Source organism: Alosa alosa, chromosome 9, assembly GCF_017589495.1.
Source record: "Alosa alosa isolate M-15738 ecotype Scorff River chromosome 9, AALO_Geno_1.1, whole genome shotgun sequence".
NCBI classification, from domain to species: domain Eukaryota; kingdom Metazoa; phylum Chordata; class Actinopteri; order Clupeiformes; family Clupeidae; genus Alosa; species Alosa alosa.
This window is the reverse complement of record NC_063197.1, coordinates 8,447,774-8,463,828: the sequence shown is the minus strand read 5'-3', so window position 1 is coordinate 8,463,828 and position 16,055 is coordinate 8,447,774. Positions and strand designations below refer to the sequence as shown.

General features: G+C 42.8%; 2 long non-coding RNA genes and 5 other non-coding genes across 9 annotated transcripts; 6 read left to right on the top strand and 1 right to left on the bottom strand.

Annotated features, from left to right (window-relative positions):
• Positions 1–2,723: 2,723 nt before the first annotated feature.
• LOC125300823 lies at positions 2,724–6,874 on the bottom strand. Its single transcript, XR_007194611.1, has 3 exons — positions 6,502–6,874; positions 6,045–6,116; positions 2,724–2,990 (listed from the first exon to the last, which is right to left on the bottom strand). It is a non-coding gene; the product is annotated as an uncharacterized LOC125300823 (long non-coding RNA).
• Positions 6,875–11,876: 5,002 nt separating this feature from the next.
• On the top strand, positions 11,877–15,696 carry LOC125300579. 3 transcript variants are annotated; one of them, XR_007194587.1, is made up of 12 exons: positions 11,877–11,977; positions 12,542–12,621; positions 12,825–12,907; positions 13,121–13,175; positions 13,398–13,459; positions 13,687–13,799; positions 13,997–14,079; positions 14,295–14,349; positions 14,564–14,625; positions 14,852–14,961; positions 15,167–15,282; positions 15,485–15,696. It is a non-coding gene; the product is annotated as an uncharacterized LOC125300579 (long non-coding RNA). The 3 variants fall into 3 exon arrangements; XR_007194586.1 differs by having other exon boundaries at positions 11,893–11,981; XR_007194588.1 differs by lacking the exon at positions 12,825–12,907 and having other exon boundaries at positions 11,892–11,981.
• LOC125301316 lies at positions 12,947–13,041 on the top strand. The gene has a single exon (XR_007194723.1). It is a non-coding gene; the product is annotated as a small nucleolar RNA SNORD14 (small nucleolar RNA).
• LOC125301315 lies at positions 13,503–13,598 on the top strand. The gene has a single exon (XR_007194722.1). It is a non-coding gene; the product is annotated as a small nucleolar RNA SNORD14 (small nucleolar RNA).
• Positions 13,837–13,932, top strand: LOC125301312. Its single transcript, XR_007194719.1, has one exon. It is a non-coding gene; the product is annotated as a small nucleolar RNA SNORD14 (small nucleolar RNA).
• Positions 14,669–14,764, top strand: LOC125301314. Its single transcript, XR_007194721.1, has one exon. It is a non-coding gene; the product is annotated as a small nucleolar RNA SNORD14 (small nucleolar RNA).
• Positions 15,003–15,098, top strand: LOC125301313. The gene has a single exon (XR_007194720.1). It is a non-coding gene; the product is annotated as a small nucleolar RNA SNORD14 (small nucleolar RNA).
• Positions 15,697–16,055: the final 359 nt, after the last annotated feature.

The window sequence follows — 16,055 nt, the reverse complement described above, 5'->3', positions numbered from 1 at the left end:
GGGGCAGTAATTACTGCTGTCTGCTGGCTGTGTTGTGTTGTGTACATGGTGCGTGTCTCACTTACCCTGACCACACCAAGTCTGGGCTGTCAGAGACTAAACCCACACCAGTGTCTCATCCAGCAGCTTTAAAGACGGGCTGTGCCCTCAGAATATATAGCGGGTAGGAAATGGCCGTGTGTGGTATGCTATTGAAGCTTTTTAAATGGCATATCCAAAGACAATACTGGCAAGGCAGCAGTGACCAAAGGGGAAGCCCATCTGTGCTTTGTGTTTAAGTGGACTGGCTACACCTCAGTAGTGAGGGCAGACAGACATGGGTTCTGAAGGTCACTCTCTATGGTCAAGGTCATTCACTCATTCAGAGACATAGCATATGGGACTCAAAATAGAATAGAAAATGTATACAAATGTGCTTTGCCAAGTAAACGATCAGGGAATGAGTATAGATGAATATAGAATAGTGTAAATAAATGTCCAGTCATACCTTGGAACTTTCCAGAAGCAATATGTTTACAGCCCTTAACACAGGCCCCAAAATATCCTCGATTCATAGAATGATAAAATCAGACACCATAATATTTACACATACCACATAAGTTAAGACTGCTGTACGCCTTTAGTCAGCCCACAACCTTTAAAAGATTACTTCATGGGGTATTTCAAGACTGTGGTTTAGCGACAATGAGCTAGGTTAACTCAGAGTAACTTAGCTTTATCACTAAACCACATTCTTGGACCTTCATTCTTAAGTAGCAAGTGCTAGAACATAGCTAGAAAGTACCATGACAGCTGTGAACCGCAGTTATCTCCTCCTCACACATGGGGCCAAGTTTGGTCTGGCCATCTCTCTCCCTTATTCCCTTAGGGCTACTGTTTACAGCACGGGTGGCGGGTCATTGGCTTCATCCCACCCCCTACCCCGTGCTGGGTCCAGGCCAGCAGCTGCAGCCACCCTCTCCAGTGTGGACAGTTGGGTCCAGGCCAGCGGTCCTCCACTCTGTTTATTTATGGCGACTGGGCCAAGCATCACAGAGTAACACGAGCCGTCTCTCCAAGCCCCTGCTCTGCTCTGACCCACCATGACAGGACACGTCACTGACCATGGGGACACATGCAGCTCCCCAGTGTGTTTGTGTGTGTGTGTGTGTGTGTGCGTGGGGGTATGGAGGTCTCCAAGTGGTTAAGTGCACATAGTGTTGAAATTCCTCCTAATGAAATGAACATAGTGATAGGGAGGTAAGGAAAGTTGATTTATTAGTTCAAACCCTTACACATCTCCTAGCCACTTGGTAGCGACACTTCCACAATTGACAGTAGTGGAGATGAGAGATGGATTATTCTCATAGCAGAATGAATGGGTGTGGAGATGAGAGTTTATCAGTTATGCATTTCTGTACTACTCTTCAGCAACCTTTCCAGTCGTTTAAGTGCTAAGCTGAGGGCTTTAATGTAAACACTGTCAATTCCCAAATGCAATTAAAGTTTAAATGTCTGTAATTATGGTCTGAAGCAGGAATGAGTGGGGCTGCACCATTTAAACAACAATCACTCTGGAAAACCAGTCAGTTACGCCAAATGTGTAATTATGGGATAAATCCCAAACTGATGAAAAACACAAAAATATGTTTCTCTGTTTCTAAGTTAGCTCAGTGCCTGTGCTCCACAGGCTGTTCTTATCTCCATGTCCTCCTCATAGTAGCAGTTTATGGCTGATAGGAATGAATGCTTTTCAAATGGATGCACAATGGAGTGAGTATCAAACATATACAAACAACTGTATGCTACATGTCAACTAAAATGAGGGTGTTCAAAGCCTCTTCATAAAAGCCAAATCTGTGTAACAAAGAGTACAAAAACACCCTGTTTTTTCAAAGCATCACAAAGCACGCGTGATACAATGTGACAGTTTATATAGACATCTGCTGCATGGGTGGACTAAACATACTTTGCAAGCCGATTGTTTTGCACTGAACCAAAAGTGACATGGCTGCCACAAAGGACAAGAACACGAGACTGAGGCTATATGGCCCAAGGCTGGAGCTATAGGTCCATCCCTGAAGTCAACAGACTGGATCAAGCATTGAGCAGGGCCAGACCAGCATCAGATCTGGGCCAGTGCCCGTTTGAAGTTGTGGACACGTGATGTTTTTGACCGTGGCATGTGCCGGGTGTGTCGGGCGTACAGCAGAGCTCCATTCTTTAGTGGGCCTCCACGGAAGTCTCTGAGCGCCGGCCCGGGGTCCAGACGACATGTTCCATTAGGCACGCCTCGCCGGAGGACAAACGTGCCGGCGGCCGAGACCAGATTGAGAGCGGCGGGGGACTTTAGAGGCTAATTGGGGATTAGGCACTCCGGTTTTGGGAATAAGTGGCTGATGGCTCCATAGCTGGCCGGCCACAAGCAGATTAGGACATTAAAACCACTGGTCACTACAGGGGTGCGGCCGCCGGGTGAAAGTGTCCAATTCGGTGGCCTGCTGAGGGGGGAGGACGAGTCGGCAACTCAAAGTAGCCACGCCACACGACCACAACAACGGAGCCACACACACACACACACACACATACTGACACACAAACACACATGCATACTTACACACACACACTCACATATTCACACACACACATGCTCTCACACACACAAGTACTCACACACACAAGTACTCACACACACAAGTACACACAAACACACACACACACACATACACACACACACACACACACACACACACACACACACTGTGCAGCAAGAAGACATCTTGTTTTACTCCACACACACACACACATACACAAAGCACTACAGGGGCCCAACCTTCTGTTACCCCCTGAGGTGAGCGCCTTGTTTTCCTTCCCATTCTGTCATGTCACAGAACAACAGGCTCTTGATATCTCCGAGTTTTCTGCTGTGTCTACCTGGCCCTGACCCTCAGAAGACCCTCAGAGGAGCAGGATGGACCTCCATCTTTTCCAGAGAAGTCCAGCTGTAGCCCCTGAAGCACAAAGCACAAGTCACACACGACCACCGCTGTTTCTCACATTTGTCAATAGTCGCACGCCACGGATGTTTCTCATGCTCATGAACACAAGCTGTGCATTAGTGAAGAATGGTCAACATGGAATGTGAATGGGAAACCCTCACTATGCATTTAGCACACATGGGCCCTCTGCACACAGTGTCCAGTGAAGTGGATAGAGAATGGTATTACTGTAACTTATTACACGGCTTTTCAAAAGGCAAGTAGAACGCTCCATTGACTTAAATGGAATTTCCCAAAGTTCTAGCGGTCATTATTTCCGAGGAAAGGACCTCTGAAAAAAATAATGACCGCTGTCAATGGCAACGGAGTTTGTGCTTCTAATTCAGGTATTTCATATCACTACACAAGGACTGGAACTTCATTCAAAAGTGAAAGCAGACGGTTGATCAGCTGTGTTCTAAAGAATGTTTGATTCAAGTTCAGCGTGTGTTGTTGCGAACTATTTGTTTCAGCAAATGCCATGATGAACGGTAACAAATAGGCTAGGCTATGTAGGCTAAAGTCATATTGTGGGGAGTTTATTATTTCGTTTTGGCAAGTAGCCGAGTAATAAGCGGGATAATGTATAGAATGCCGGTCATTATTGGGAAAATAAGTCCCTTCAGGGCGGAACAAGACCCCTCCACTGCGTGTCGGGTCCGGTTCGCCCTGTCGGGACTTATTTTCCCAGTAATGACCGGTGTTCAATACATTATCTGTTACATAATATGGAAAGAGATGACTCCTTTAAAGGCGACTCCATCGTAGTAAGCAGACTATACACTATGTTTTTAGCGTGCCACGTGAAGAACTTGGGTGAATGTAGGCAGTAATGGAATCAGATCTGAAGAGTAATATACTGGCTATGCTCCTAAATCCTGAAACTGTGCACTGTTAATTTAACTGTTGCATTATTTTATTTGAAAGTCGCTTCGGACAAAAGCCTCTGCCAAATCTCATAACCATAACCATAACAATAAACAATTCTGTGAAACAAATGGGCTGTTACTCTTTACAGTAATCTCAATGTTTTCTCCTCTGTTGGAAGTTTGTTTGAATTAATAAATGTAAGCAATCATGTATGTATTATGTGTGTTGTGTGTGTGTGTGTGTGTGTGTGTGTGTGTGTGTGTGTGTGTGTGTGTGTGAGTGATAATGTTGAGGTAAAACCATACGTGCTGGTGTTTGTTTTTTTTTTGAGAAATTTCCATCAAGCTAACCCACCCCCCAACTTTTGTTCTGGTGTAGTGAGTGGGCAGAGACCATCTGAGTGATTTAAAGGAAAACAGGATCTTGTGCTGGCCCTTGCTGTGGTGCCGGTCAGGGTAAACAGCCTCTTCTGCGCTCCTCTGCACAGACAGGTGTAGTGTTACGCTGGGGCCGGTCCAGTGTGGAGGTCAAAGGACACTGCACTTTCTAACCACCTCAATGTGTCAAACAAACTCAACAAACATCCAGGCACCGCACAGCTGGTTCGGTGAAGCACTTAGACTGAAAGGGTTTATGTTACACGATTACAAAACCTTTGTGTTCATTCTAACATCCCACTGCTATGTGCTTAGATTTTAGCTGTGCTGACCAGGGGCTCCCCACACACTGCATTGGGATAGTTGGGTGGTTGTCAGGTTGTTCGTCTGGTTGTGTCAGAGTTACACTAATGACATAATAATTGGCAGATTGACTCTCAAGAGTGCATTCTCAATCTGTCATTGTAAGCAGGATACTCGATTGCACTCAGGGCATTGTCCATTTGTTTGAATATGCACATAAAAAACTGAGAACAGCTCATTCGCTGCAACTCTTAATGACAGGCATTTCACAGAAAAGTAGAATACAAGCTCATTCACCCTTGTAAAGAGCAATTGCGCAAGATGCGTGAATTGAGTGTGTGTTTGGGGAATCGTGTTTCTGGAAATGCACAGGTCAACAAACTCTCTAATGGTGAATAGATGTTAGTTCAGGGCAACCAAAGACAGAGTGAACCGTGGAATTAATTCTATTGCTTGTACCCACAATGCATCTCTGTTCTTTTGGGAAGATTCCTGTGCATTATGGGAACAGAGCTCCATAGTTTTAGGATGAGCCACCGGGCCCTTCCTCCTGAAGTCCCCCCCATTGAGAGTGCTCTCCTGACAAAGGTCTCATTATTTCTTCCATATGGGGCTTCCACGACTTCATGGTTAATTAAACCTCAGGGAATAAATCAGGATTTTAAGAAAGCTGCACAGCTCAAATCTGCTGTGACAAAGGGAACTAGTAATCTCTTATTGTACAGCAACCCCCACCCCCCACCCAACACACCAAACACTTAGCCAGCCGCTTTTCTCAATCTTACTGGAAAGGGCTAATCATGGATCCAATCTACCTCATGGAGTATTAAAGGCGACCTCTTTAAACTTTGATATTTAAGTAGTGTCGCGGCCTTGTGACAATTCCTTCCGCACCGGCAGAGCATGATACAGTATCTCCGACAGAGTAATCATCAGGGCAAGCCTTTAGAGAGAGGAAACTTTTCCTCATGGAAACACCACTGCTCACGACAGCGACAGAAGTGGGAGGTAGGTTGCTCTCGTTGACGTTTGAAGAATGTTGTCTGCTCACTCGGGAATAACTGAGCATGGGGGATTGTGAAATGGTGCTCGCTCGCCCTGGAGGAGGATGTCAGGGTACTAATCCGAGGCCTTGGCCGTTAGCCTGGACTAAGAAAAGAGCAGGTCTCTTTCCCAAACTGGCTTTGCTCCGAACGCAGCCCTGTTTTCACACCGCCTGGCACGCTCAACCTGGGCCGGGCCAAGATACCGCCACCCCCATGCACCCACACTTAGTAACCCAGGGCAACTAGCCTACCTCTTCTCTGCCTGAGAGTGCCTGGAAAATGTGACGAGGTTAAATAATTAAAAAGTTAAAATACTTCAATAGTTCAATATTTCAGCATTAAATAGTTCATTGAGCAATGACAATACATGCATGTTTAACAAGAGAAGGTGCACAGGGAAAAATAAAGCGACTGCACATTGTTAAACTTACATTGCCATTCTCTGTTGTATTGTTGATACACAGGTGTGTTGTGGGCCCAAACTGTTAACATCTTGAGTTTAACTGAGGAATGACAAACAGGAGTCAACTCAAGAGGATGAATGACTTGTGACTGGTTTTCTAGGAGATAATTGTTATCTGACTGACACATTGTCTTACACGGCATGAACATGTATTTCTTTGGAATTGAGTAAACAACTGCATTTAAAACCTTTGTTTACAAGATTGCTACACTTCTGAAACAATTTGGTAAGATTTTAATGCACCAATTTAAGTTTATAAGTTTTAAGTCAATGAACCTTTTCCAGATCCACTCTCAATTACAATTGAGAAGTTCTGCATGCTAACCAGGCTAATTCAGACTAGGATTGTTCCAATTTGCATACTTCTGTACTTACATACCTATATGAGTGCGTATTAGAAGTATGCGAATTGGAATACAGCCTACCTGTCCCCAAGCCCTTGAGGAAATTTGCAGAAGCCTAGCTACTATGACAGCCTACTATAAAAGAAATTCCCTAAAACTGTGCAGTCCTGTTAGCTCGCCTTCCTGTGTCATCTCCGCAGCCTTCCGTTCCGCCCAGTCTTCCCAGAGTGACTGTGACCTCACCACTTGTGAGTGTCCCTTAACATCCCCACTTGGGAAGTGTAACCCAAAACCTCCATTGTCTGTGTGCCTCTCGCTGAAGAATAGATCAAGGACAAACGGCTGTCTCAGAATGGGGCAAAAACCGAGCTAGTCCTGCTTGTTCCTGTTCTGGCTGGTTGTTTAGTAGTGGAAAGACACCAGGCAAAAATTCTTTCCTTTATAAATAGGTACAAGAGCTCCCCTACCCGCCTTTGGCATCAGATTGAATGGCCTGTATATCTGTGGCACCCGCAGTGGTTGCCTGGCGATGGCAAAGTACTCTGGGAAACAACACTCATGTATTGTCATGTCATGGCAATCTGGCAATCTTCTCTCTCTCTCTCTCTCTCTCCTGCTCACACTCTCACTCTTTCTCTCCCTCGCTCTCCCACATTCTCTCTCTCTCTCTGTCTCCTACCTCCACTCTCTCTTTCCTCCTTTCTTTTTTTATCTTCCTCTTAACTGTCCCTCCTCTTGGCAGTTGTCTTGTCTTAGGTGGAGTCAGACCCATAGTCCTGAGTAGCCCTTGATCTTATAGTAGGGTTTCCGTGGGATCACTGTTTGACAAGCGTGATAAATTACAGAGTGCTCCCATTGACCAGATCAGCGGAGTGCATCTGTTTGCTTTAGAGCCTGCTTCGACAGAGAGGAAATACAAATATGATATACAACAAATCAAAGTATGAGTCTCTTCATTCATACAAAAGCATTAGAAATGTGAGTTATATGTGAGTGATATTGAGTCAATTCAGCAAGCTCACTTTTATGACCTTGTGCTGAGACTCTCAGCCTGAAATGTCCTTGAGAATGTAACATTTTTCTGACATTAGTTCATTTACACCTGGTGGGGCAGTGAAAGAAATGCCACATCAATGCGCCCCCTGTGGAAACTAGGACATAATTACAACACCATGGTCACTGGTGTGGAGGTTCACTGTGTAAATTGCACAATACATTATGTGATACCAAGGAAGAAAAAAAGCCGCACTTTGCATACAAAACATGCTTATTACACAGATGCATTTAGGCTTAGCGCCTTCTTCAGTGTGCTCTGATAACAATATGTTATATGCACACATTCACACAATTGCTTACTCATCACACAGATAGTGGAATGGAGTTAGGGTAGGATAACAGCATCTGCTCTTGTACTTGGAACAATGAGCTTACTGTAACATCTCACTGTGACTTAAAACATTACGCCACTCTGAACACTGGGATAACACATACAGCACTTTGAAACTTTTTTTTTATAAAATAAAGATTACATTATTGTTGTTATTATGATCTTATTACATCTTATACAAAGAGTTTTAGATTTGTACAAGGGGCACCAAAGACAAAAAAACATGTTAGTCCCACTACTCCTGGGTGGACCCTTGAGAGAAACAAAAAGGCCCTGAGCAGAACACAAAGGACCCCACGGGCCCCCATCCTAAATAGAAATGGTCTGGAGCTACTGAGCTAATCAGTACTATAGTTTGCACCATATGCAACACCCTGTATGTCCTTGAAAGTCTAGTGAATGTCAATGACAGGGTCACTAGAATCCCCTAATCAATGCCCTCATACTTCCTTTTCATGGGTTTATGGCACCCATGGTCAGAAAATACTGGGTCATCATATTACCTAGTGTGTGTTTTAGCAGTCATCAAGGGGGTGCAATAGGCATTCATGCCCTCAATTTCACAAGGCCTCCAGATGAGGTCTATGATATAGTTTCTATCAAGATTGTCCCCTAGTCCCCTATGTATTCGTCCTCAAGTCTTGCCCACCAGATCTCCATGGATCAGATAACCACTTGACTCATGTGGTGACGTATGAAAGCAGTCACTTCTGCATCTTGTACTGACCCAAAGCAGGTGGCTGCCAGACCATTTTCAGCGTCACACCTCCAGGGTGAGCTGCTGCTATGAAAACGTAGGCTGAATGTCTCCATTTTCACAAGATACGATTTTTCCACTTAACTGCAAAAGGGAAGTAAATGAGACACCCTTATGCTAAGCCGCTAGAACTTGGCAAGAAAGTCCATGTTTACAGTAAACACCGCCATGCTGGGGTAAAACTATATGCGAGCCCTTGAGGATCTGGGGCCAGAGCTGGGCCGGCTCCGCAACAAGGTAGAGTACTATCTGGCCACACACAGTGTAAACACTTCACTGAAGTGCCCACTTAAGATGTGGGCCATAGTGGACTGAATGGAATGGAACATCCCACTACTACCTGTCCTGGTCGAGCCTCAAGGTTAAGCCCTGGGCAGGGGACACACACACAGCAAGGATTTCACACCTCCAATAAACTAAAATAAACACGAAGATATCACCTTTTCCTGCACACCTGCGAGCCGTTCTGGTGTTACCTCTCTTTGGTGTCTACCCTATCAAAATGTGTTAAATGATTCCATGTTGGCTTTTAGTAAGATCCAAGACAATGTAGTATCAGGGAAATATCATGGATGTTCATGTGCTCTTTTGCTTATTGGCATTGCCTTACATATCTGACACATTAGGCCAATATTTTTAGAGAATGACTAGTGCAGTCATGCCTTTGTAGACATTCAAGTGTCATCCTCTCATTATCTTTTTAAGTACTGACCTTTGAGTCAGAACTGTTAACCTCCGTTCACTCTCAAGAACGAGTGAAGGCAAGGCAAGTTTATTTACAAAGCACATTTCGTCAATTAAATTTGCTTTATAATAGCAGAAGTGTAATTACAAGAACATAGCAGAACTAACAGTATGTGGTAATAAAGAGCATGTGCTCTGTACGTTGATAATAGTGTTACAAATAGTATGGTCACAGGAATAACGCCCAGGATATGTAAGGAATCAGTAGTGGTGGATGCCACACTTATTTGTCAGTCATATTGTTTTTTCTGAGCACCCGAGGCTCAGTTTATGTTGCTGCAACTGCTGTACAGCCATGGTAAAAAATGTAACAGCATTTGCAGTCTCCAGTAAATATGACCTATCAGTCACGACACAGCTCTCCCAGAGGAGCTGTCTTGGCAAGAATACAAAATGTTCCCTGGAATCCCACATGGAGACAACGTTTTAACACCCTCTGTCTGTAGAATATTGACTGAAAATGTCAAAAGAAAGTTATGTGAAACTTGAGATATGTAGCATGACTAGGCCTATAGTTTAGCAACAGAAAGTTATTTACAGTTTTTCTCGATTGCTTTATTGCTTGTGTCAACTCTGACATCACATTGTCAAAACAGTTAACACACAGGTCTAAACAGAATCACTCTGGCCAAAATGACACATTTTGCTGGCAAAAGACTGTAACACTCTCAAAACATTTAAAACAAGCAGAAACAGCCAATTTTGCCTTCAAACAACACAACTTGCAGTCAAATCACTGTTCGCTTTCAATCTATCATTACACACTGCACAACAAAATGTTACAGTTTTTCTCGATTGTTTTGATGCTTGTGTCAACTCTGACATCACATTGTCAAAACAGTTAACACACAGGTCTAAACAGAATCACTCTGGCCAAAATGACACATTTTGCTTGCAAAAGACTGTAACACTCTCAAAACATTTAAAACAAGCAGAAACAGCCAATTTTGCCTTCAAACAACACAACTTGCAGTCAAATCACTGTTCGCTTTCAATCAATCATTACACACTGCACAACAAAATGTTACAGTTTTTCTCGATTGTTTTGATGCTTGTGTCAACTGACATCACGTTTTCAAAACAGTTAACACCCATGTCTGAACAAAAGCACTCCGGCCAAAATAACACATTTTGCTTGCAAAAGGCTGTTACTCTCTCACACTGGACAACAAAATGCAAAATAGTTCTCAAAATGAGCATTTTTGCTGTTTGTTCCATTTCTTTCTCATTTTTTTGGTATCAGAAAAAACTGTATGTACCAAATAAAAAATAATTGTATTCATTCCTCCCAAGATGCAAGACCTATAAGCACCTATACAAGACAAATTTCAATGAACAACTTTTCATTGAAATAGACCTACAGTAAAACACCTTTTGTAGTTTTCTTCACCAAATATAGGCAATACAATACTTCCTCTAAATATGCCTTAGATCCATACTTGCAAATAGCAACATAGAACAGACATGGTATCTCTTATGGATGATTGCTGATTGAAGAATTTTGCAAAGGAGTTTTACACAGGTGTATCAGAGATTCAGACGTATGCAAGGAATCTCAACCACCTGTGAATAGTTTTCCTTTTGTTTAGCATGCAGGGAAACCAATAGTTTGGGGTCTTTGAATGACATCTGTAACTGATTTGCAAAAGGTGTGAGAAATGTGTGAACCCAATGAAAAAGTGTAAACACATTTGCAAGAGATGACTTCTGCTGTGCAAAGAAGGTGTTCATAAAGACCAAGTGAATATATCTAAAAAATCACTCACAATGTAAAAAAGTAAAGAGTAAAGAGCATGTGAAGTGATTAAGGTCTGACCCAGTGCACTGACCATGATAATGTGTGTTCGTGAGCATATGTCTCCTGGCAGATTTCACAGGATAACACAGAATGAGCCTAGGCAGGAATGTCTCTTCGCCAGATTACATCATAGCTGCTTGGTTAATGCAGTGGAGGAAATGATGATGAGTCATTGCTCCCCGGCAACCTGTGTCGGCTACCGGTTAATAATTTGTCCCTGTCGTGTGGTGAAGACTAGATAACTCAATAATATATTTGCATGCATATAGGTTTACATTCCAAACGTTTGAACTTCATTTTAGGCTATTTGCATATAATCCAGCATCATGAATAAGCTTGCAGTGAGTAGCCTAGCTAAAAACCACACAATAGGCCTAAAGTAGCCCACAAAACAAAAACACCCACCACATAGGCTAGTTCATGTAGAATTTAGTGCAGACAAAACATACACTAAATGTTTATGACCATCATTGGTCAGAGCCATAGAGGGTCAGAGCCAGAGAATGTCTAATAAGGGACGTAGACGGGCCCTAGTCAGAGCTCTGTCATTGGTGAAGCAACAGTGCCCCTTCGCGTCCATCCAGGGTGGTATTTATCCTCGCATTTTAAACGAACTAAAGGCTCAACTTACGAGACAGCAGTGTGAACGAAATGGTGGAAAAGGGCGTGATATTATTATCAGAGCCCTTATTAGACATTCTCTGTTATTATTATACTTTTGAAGTAACGTTTTAAAATTTGAAAATTAACTGTTCCTTGACTTCCGTCGCAAATATTCTACGTCAGAGTCCTTACTAGACTAGCCGCGCTGCACACGTGTGTTAGGTCTTTTTGCTTCATGATTCGCTAGACTCTGAACGTCTGTATGCAGGTCGGTGAGTATTGATTAGCAAGTAGCATTAACCTAATTAAGTTACAATATTACCATGCTAATATTATGTGTTCTATTAAAAGCTCAAGAAAACACTTGTATCACACGTTGAAAGCATAGTGTTCGGAGAGTAGTTCAGTTAGCGTAACAGTTAACATCTGAGTAACGTTAACGATTGCTAGCTAACGTTAGCAAACTTAGTTGGCTTTTCTCCAGAGTAATCAATCCAATTGTACTTTCTTCATAAGCAGATTGAATATGTTAATATATATGATAAGTGGTAGTGAGTAGGCAAAGATATCTAACGCTACCAAGATTACTATCTGTCTCTTTCTTTACCCTCGTGTGAGCCTACACGTGTTAGAAGTCCAGATATTTTTACTGAGTTACTACTTTGTGATTTGATGGTGGTACTTAAATGAAGGGAGTACACTTCCAGTGTAGGATAATTAGTATGATGCGAGAATAATGTGCACATTGTTGAACAACGCATGTATCCTGGTTTACAGTGAGCCTGTTCCCTCAGTTATATTTCTTAAACTCTGAATTTCTTCCTTCTGTTAGATGTTTGCGATTGGGCGTTAGAATGTTCTGGAATTCTCGCTTGATACTGCGATTTTCAAAGGAGGTCATGGCTGATTCAGGTAAGAAGATCGGTTTCAGAGTGACATAAACTTCTAGTATTACTCGCTGTGATGACGTTTATTCCTGCCATTCGTAGTTTCCACCAGAGGTTGTAAAAACCAAAGATGGCCCAAGTACCTTCCTTGGATGTCTGAGTGAGAATTGATGGTGAATTATACAAGATTACTATGGAAATGTTTTTAAATGTCTTCTCATCATTCAGGTTATACTTGAATACTCCCTGTAATCATTGGTGACTGGGTGGCCCTGATTTACATACTGGCAGCAAGAATAATGGAGACAGTGGTGAGTTAATTGGCCAGTTTTCTTGGCTTGTATGGGACATCGCTGTGATGACGTTTATTCCTGCCATTCGTAGTTTCCACCAGAGGTCGTAAGACCAAAGATGGCCCAAGTACCTTCCTTGGATGTCTGAGCGAAACTTATAATGAAATTGTTACTGCCGTAAGAATGATTATGCTTTCAGTGATTTCCCTGCTTCTCTGTGTTTCTCATTAGATGATGGTCCAGGATGTCTTGGATCTACTGTGTGAGGATACAAAAGTGGTTTGAGGTGAGCTCTCGGTGACCGTCAACTCAAGATGGTAAATCTTGTTTTCTAATTACGCTGTGATGACATTTATTCCTGCCATTCGTAGTTTCCACCGGAGGTTGTAAAACCAAAGATGGCCCAAGTACCTTCCTTGGATGTCTGAGCGAAGTTTAGACTTCATTTTGTTTTTGTTCTGTAAATTTTAAATGTGTTAATTGTTGCCGTGCTCTTTTGATTTCTTAGGTGGACGATGACCGTTCTGGGTCTGCAGTTTCAAGAAGATCTGTTTCAGAATATGGATTCATGTGAGTGTCTATCTGACCCTGGTTTTGACATTGGTCTTTCATCTCGCTGTGATGACGTTTATTCCTGCCATTCGTAGTTTCCACCAGAGGTCTTACGACCAAAGATGGCCCCAAGTACCTTCCTTGGATGTCTGAGCGAGATGATTGCATGCCTGTCTAGTATGAAGTACATTTTTTTAATGCATTTGAAGTTTTTCAAAGACAAAAATCCTCTCCACTTTTTACAGGATTTTGGGTTGTGAATCTAATCTATCTATGTGGCAGTTTTGTCTCGCAAAACCACTGGGAGTGATGACTGCAATAAAGGAGCCCATTACCACTATTTGGTCTTGAACATCAGGTGAGGACTGAAATGGGCTGTTGAGTTGTAGCTAGCCTCGCTGTGATGAAGTTTATTCCTGCCATTCGTAGTTTCCACCAGAGGTTGTAAAACCAAAGATGGCCACAAGTACCTTCCTTGGATGTCTGAGCGAGAATTGATGGTGAATTATACAAGATTACTATGGAAATGTTTTTAAATGTCTTCTCATCATTCAGGTTGTACTTGAATACTCCCTGTAATCATTGGTGACTGGGTGGCCCTGATTTACATACTGGCAGCAAGAATAATGGAGACAGTGGTGAGTTAATTGGCCAGTTTTCTTGGCTTGTATGGAACATCGCTGTGATGACGTTTATTCCTGCCATTAAATAGTTTCCACCAGAGGTCGTGAAGACCAAAGATGGCCCAAGTACCTTCCTTGGATGTCTGAGCGAAACTTATAATGAAATTGTTACTGGCGTAAGAATGATTATGCTTTCAGTGATTTCCCTGCTTCTCTGTGTTTCTCATTAGATGATGGTCCAGGATGTCTTGGATCTACTGTGTGAGGATACAAAAGTGGTTTGAGGTGAGTAAACTGTCAACTCAAGATGGTAAATCTTGTTTTTAATTACGCTGTGATGACGTTTATTCCTGCCATTCGTAGTTTCTACCAGAGGTTGTAAAACCAAAGATGGCCCCAAGTACCTTCCTTGGATGTCTGAGCGAAGTTTAGACTTAATTTTGATTTTGTTCTGTACATTTTAAATGTTAATTTTTGCCGTTCTCTTTTGATTTCTTAGGTGGACGATGACCGTTCTGGGTCTGCAGTTTCAAGAATATCTGTTTTAGAATATGGATTCATGTGAGTGTCTATCTGACCCTGGTTTTGACATTGGTCTTTCATCTCGCTGTGATGACGTTTATTCCTGCCATTCGTAGTTTCCACCAGAGGTCTTACGACCAAAGATGGCCCCAAGTACCTTCCTTGGATGTCTGAGCGAGATGATTGCATGCCTGTCTAGTATGAAGTACATTTTTAAATGCATTTGTAGTTTTTCAAAGACAAAAATCCTCTCCACTTTTTACAGGATTTTGGGTTGTGAATCTAATCGATCTATGTGGGAGTTTTGTCTCACAAAACCACTGGGAGTGACTGCTATAAAGGAGCCCATTACCACTATTTGGTCTTGAACATCAGGTGAGGACTGAAATGGGCTGTTGAGTTAGTTGTAGCTAGCTTCGCTATGATGATGTTTATTCCTGCCATTCGTAGTTTCCACCAGAGGTTGTAAAACCAAAGATGGCCCCAAGTACCTTCCTTGGATGTCTGAGCGAAGTGTCTATGTTGAGCTATGAAACTTCTCTGGGGGAAGATGAATAATGTTTTTCTCCTTTTTCTCCAGAGTTGAGTCGTCTTTCACTGCATAGAAGTGCCACATGAAAAGATGTGCCATGCTGTTCCGTCAACTACTTGGCAACCAGATGGGATTACTGGACATTGGATTCCAACACTTGTGAGGTGTGTGCGTGTTTGTAATTTGAAGGGTCATCTAGTTAGCCATGCTGTGATGACGTTTATTCCTGCCATTCGTAGTTTCCCCCAGAGGTCTTATGACCAAAGATGGCCCCAAGTACCTTCCTTGGATGTCTGAGCGAGAATTTAACTTTTGTTTCTATTTGATTGTGTATGACTAGGGTTAATTGTATTCTTCTATCCACAGGTTTGCCATGCCATTGATGACCACACCTTCCACAACATCACTATTGCAAAACAGTCATTGGTGTTTACCTTCAAGGCCATTCACAGTTAACCTGGCAATAGCCAGATGAATTTCGCTCCGCCTAGCTCCACTCATCCATCTGGAACCGATCCATTGAAGTGTTGCTTCAGAAGGCTGGGCCTAATCAAAAAATGCTTGCATATGATTGAATAAGCCACTTGTCCGTCATCTATTGACGTGCTACTTCAACCACTCACATCAAAGCCAACCCGTGACGCTAATAACACTCAGTCGCTTCTACGCTATGTCACATCTATGAAACTCCCGCCCTGCGTCCTGATTGGCTAAACCGTAAAGGTGGTTGGAGAAATCCTTCTCAATGGAAGAGGTCCCAGATGGATGTGAGTGAAGCTAGGTGGAGCTAAGCGGAACGACATTCATCTGGCTAGGGTCAGGTTAATTCACAGTACCACCTTGGGGCATTCAAATGAAAGGCAGATTTTCAAAGCAAACACAAGGGACCAGGCTTACTGTGTTTGTTGTTTATGGTTTCACATACTTTAGAGGGCTA